The sequence below is a fragment of the Heterocephalus glaber genome, unplaced genomic scaffold, assembly GCF_053883595.1.
Source record: "Heterocephalus glaber isolate CG9 unplaced genomic scaffold, H.glaber_assembly_v1.0 deba00000347, whole genome shotgun sequence".
NCBI lineage: Eukaryota > Metazoa > Chordata > Mammalia > Rodentia > Bathyergidae > Heterocephalus > Heterocephalus glaber.
In genome coordinates this window covers 47,002,738-47,007,777 of record NW_028258143.1, presented here as the reverse complement: position 1 = coordinate 47,007,777, position 5,040 = coordinate 47,002,738, and the positions used below count along the sequence as shown (strand labels likewise).

The following is a 5,040-nucleotide window of genomic DNA, read 5'->3' as shown; positions in this document are numbered from 1 at the left end:
TCCTTAGGTTCACATTTATGCATCTTTTTTACTGTAGACTAATCTAGAAAGGCTATTGTTTTTAATAAATATTTAATATAAATATTTATAACATAAATAACATAATATACAACATACATACCATAACATATAATGTAATGACAATATATATTGTTTTTAATATTTAAAATAATTTTAGATGCACTGAAAAATTTTAGAGAGACTAGTAGTGCTTCTATATGTCTTTCCATCCAGTTTCACCTGTTACAAACATCTTACATTAGAATGGTACATTTCATATAACTAATAAGGCAATATTGACACATTGTTATTGAAGTCCACTGTTCATTCAGATTTCCTTCATTTTTACCTAATATCCTTTTTCTATTCCAGGATTTCATCTGATGTCACATTGCATTTAGTCATCACGTCATTTAATCTCCTCTACGCTGTGACAGTTTTTCAGACTTACATTCTTTTTGATGATGTTGACAATTTTGAGGTGTACTGGTTGTGTATTTTGTAGAATGTCTCACTATTGGATATTTTATGTTTTTCTCATGGTTACACCAGAGTTAAGGGTTTGGGGTAGGGAGATCACAGAAAGTAAAATGATATTTTCATTGCATTTTCTCAGAGTATATGTTATCAATATGATTTATTACTTTTGGTTCTTGACCTTATCACCTGGCTGAAAGAGTGCTCCTCAGAATTTTCGACTGTGAAGTCAATTTTCTGCATTTCTGTGGTACAGTCTTTGGAAGAGAAGGGAGTCATTATACACAACCTACACTTAAAGAGAGTTATGTTCTTCTTCATTTAGGGTGGAATAAATACATAAACTGTCTGGACTTTATTTATCTGCCTCAGCCTCCAAAGTGCTGGAATTACACCACTCAAACTCCAGGCTCATCTTTTCCTTTCCCTGTTCCAGTCCTAGAGTCAGCCAATACTCTAGGGGTCCATGGTTACTTTTTTTGGAGAATTATAATTAGAAATCAAGACTGTGGTGTTCATTGAGCCAGCAGGAACCTTTAATTCAGGGATTCAGTATATTTTGTCCTATTCCGGTGAAATTCTTGAGACAGCATAAATATATTACCAAAGATAATCAGTAGTGTTTTTCAGTTAGTATATTTGTTGTTTTCTCAAATTTGAATATTATCCATTGTATTTTCTGAGATGGAAGATGATATCTACTATCTTATTTAATACAGAAGCTGTGTATTATATGTATCAAAATCAATGTTGTGAATATGCAGGCATTTAAATGTACTGGTTTTGCCTTCTTTTTTTTATTTCCATTAAGTTTATTGGTACATTTTAGGTATAAAATACTGTTACATTCATCATTGGGATCTTATACCTTTACATGATGTATCTTGGTTCTTACTTTTTCCCCTTCCCCTGCCCTCCCTTCACCCCCTCCACCTTTCCCTATTTGCGAAGACTTTGTTTCCATTTTTTTCCTTTTCTCATATTTTTTCTCTTCTGTTCTTTCCTTTCCCCTACCCCTCCCACTTCCTCTACTCCTTTACACACTTTCTTCATATTATGCAATATCAATTATACATTTCAAAAAATACAATATCAGGATTTAGGAGACATTACCACAGGTTTTACAGAATTTAAAAGAATATACAAAGCATATTACAAAAATCTTTTTTGAAATAAATTTGACAACTTCTAAGAAGTACCTTGGAAGACAAATTAATGAAACCGACTCTGGAGGAAATATAAAATTTGAATAGCACCTATTAAAGAAAGTATATTTCTAGCTTAAAAACCTACCTATATGACAACAACAGGCTCATATACATTTTAACTGATAAATTATATCAAACATTTAAAGCAGAAAAAAGAAGGAACACTTCTCCCCTCATTTTAGGAAATCAACATTATGCTAATTCTAAAACTGGATTAAGATAATAGAAGAAAAAGGTATGAACATAGATAAAAATTTGTTTAACAAAACATTCTATTAGAAGTCAGATCTGGCAGGATGTAGAAAGTGGTTTTGTTGTAGAGATGGCAGTGTTGGTTCAGCATTGGAAGATCCACCCCCAAAAGTCATCATTTTAACAGAGGAAAGGAAAAAACCATATGACCCTGTCACTAGTTGGAGAAAAAGTATTGGACTAAATTCCACAACTGTTCATGGTAAAAGCTATCAGGAGACTAGAAGTAGAACAGAACCTTCTCAACAGATTAAAGACATGTACTCCATACTTCCAGCAAGAATGCCTTATATGAATGGAGAAGATACAATATTTTCTCCTTAAGGTGGGGAACAAGGGCAGATACGCCTACCTTTCATCTGTCCATTAAACTTTGAAACTCAGGCCCAAACCAAAATAGTCTGGCAATGAAAAGACACAATTATCTTAGGATTGGCAAGGTAGAGGTAAAATATTTATATGTAGATGAAATGATCATCTACAGAGAAAATACTAAGAAATCTCTAGGAGCCCCTAGAACTTGTACTTGAATTTAGCAGGATTAGAAAACACAAGGTATACACGAAAATACAGGTCTATGTACACTTGCTATAAATGAAGAATTGAATATTGAAATTTAAAACTTATGTAGGAGTACAAAGGACCTAGAAAAGTGAGAAGGAAAAAAACAATATTGGAATACATTTATTCCCTAATTTTAAGACTTCCTCTAAAGCTACCCTGATCAAGGCAGTGTTGGCGTAAGGAAAGAAATACAGATCATTGGAATAAAACAGAGAATCTAGAAATAGAACCACACATATATGATCCACTGAGTTTTGAAAGATTGTTTAATATTAACATTTTATAGAACATAAACTCAATTCATGAGCAGAGGAAAAGATAGTGTTTTCAGCAAATGGTACTAGAACACCTAGTATCCATATGTAAAAACTAACCTCAACCCTTTATTTCCACACATAAACATAACTTGAAAGGATCTATGAACCTAAATGTGAAAGACTAAAACTATAAAACTTGAGAGCCTGGAAGGAAGCTCCCCCGCCACCATCCCAAGCTCCTAGAGCAGAGAAGCTGAGCTGGTCCCAGCACCCAGAAGGAAGCTCCCCCACTGCCATCCCAAGCTCCTAGGGCAGAGGATGAGTTTTGATGAGTTTGGCAATTCTAAGTACCAGAATCAAAGAACGATGAGTAGCTCTGATTGCACAATGATGAATGCGTTCAAGGAAATAACTACCATGGCAGACAGAATCAACCTCCCTCGAAATATAGTTGATTGAACAAATAATTTATTCAAGCAAGTATATGAACAGAAGAGCCTAAAGGGAAGAGCTAATGATGCCATAGCTTCTGCTTGTCTTTATATTGCCTGTAGACAAGAAGAAGTTCCTAGGACATTTAAAGAAATATGTGCTGTATCACAAATTTCTAAGAAAGAAATTGGCCGATGCTTTAAACTTATATTGAAAGCTTTAGAAACCAGTGTGGATTTGATTACTACTGGGGACTTCATGTCCAGGTTCTGCTCCAACCTCTGTCTTCCTAACCAAGTGCAGATGGCAGCGACACACATAGCCTGCAAGGCTGTGGAGCTGGACCTGGTTCTGGGAAGAAGCCCAATCTCTGTGGCAGCGGCAGCTATTTACATGGCCTCACAGGCATCAGCTGAGAAGAGGACCCAGAAAGAAACTGGAGATATTGCTGGTGTTGCCAATGTTACAATCAGACAGTCCTACAGACTCATCTATCTTCGAGCCCCAGACCTCTTCCCTTCAGACTTCAAATTTGACACTCCAGTGGGCAAACTACCTCAGCTCTGAGTTGAGGCACCAAATGCAGACTCATATGCACAGGACTTTGTCTATTATACAGAGCCTGCACACAGTGCTGGGTTGAGCCTTCACAAGGAAAACAGACATGGTACGCATTTTAGAGCTAAATGTTACTGCTTGTCATTCTGTGTGTGTGTATATATATATACACACACACACACACACACACACACTAGTGAAACATATTTAATGATTTAAATTTCTTACCGAATTTACGTTCTTTTGTAGCAATCTAGGAAACTGTATTTTGGAAAATATTTGAAATTATGTAAAATTCTTGAATAAAACATTTTTCAAAACTAAATTTTTTGTTACAATTACATGTTATATGTAATTTATAATATATAATTTTAAATAATGTTTATCATTGCAGCTAATGTAGCTGATAGAGGTCCTTGTTTTCCATTATTTTTCTTTTACATATATTTAGAGAAGTTTTAAAATTTTAATAAAGTTATGGAAATAGCAAAAAAAAAAATTTTTTTAAGAATTTTTGCCAGAAGCCCCCCAACCCAGTGGAAATGAGAAGACACGTAAACGAGCCTCAAAAACAGACTTCTGGATCACCTACAGCAACCACAAATGGAAATGAGTGGAACATTCTGATACTCAAGCACCTGGACTCACTGAAATGGCAACAAAAGAGGATCTGGGAAAAATGAAATCAGAAATAATTACTCAGATAACAGCAAAGATTTTGCTCATGGTTCAAGACATGATTAATAAATCTAGAGAGGACACAGATAAAAAGATAGAGGATCTGAGGAACATGATGGAATCCCAACACAGGAAACAAATGGAATCCATAAAATAGATGCAAACATTTCCAGGACATTAAAAACTCCATTGAAAGTCTGTGCAGCAGAATGAACCAATGTGAGGATAGAATTTCAGATATAGAAGATAAGATTGCAATTAGTGACCAGGAAAAGAAAAATTGCTTTAATATTGTAAAGGAACATGAGAAATCAACCCAGCAGCCGGTAGACGATGCAAAGAAAAATAACATAAGACTGATTGGAGTCAATGAAGAAACAGGAAAGAGTGCAGATGACATAAAAAAAACTGTTCACAGAAGTGATGGCAGAAAACTTCCCAAGCAGGGGAAAAGAACTTGACATACAGATAAGTGAGGCATATAGGACTCCAAATAACCTTGATCAAAAAAAAAAAATCTACACATAGGGATATAATTGTTAAGATTCCAGAAACTCAACAGAAGAACAAAGTTCTATAAGCAGTTAGAGAAAAGAAACAAATCACATACAAAA

General features: G+C 34.8%; 1 pseudogene; it reads left to right on the top strand.

Moving 5' to 3' along the window:
- Window positions 1-3,076: 3,076 nt before the first annotated feature.
- LOC101707763 (transcription initiation factor IIB pseudogene) lies at window positions 3,077-3,775 on the top strand (annotated as a pseudogene).
- The last annotated feature ends 1,265 nt before the right edge of the window (window positions 3,776-5,040 follow it).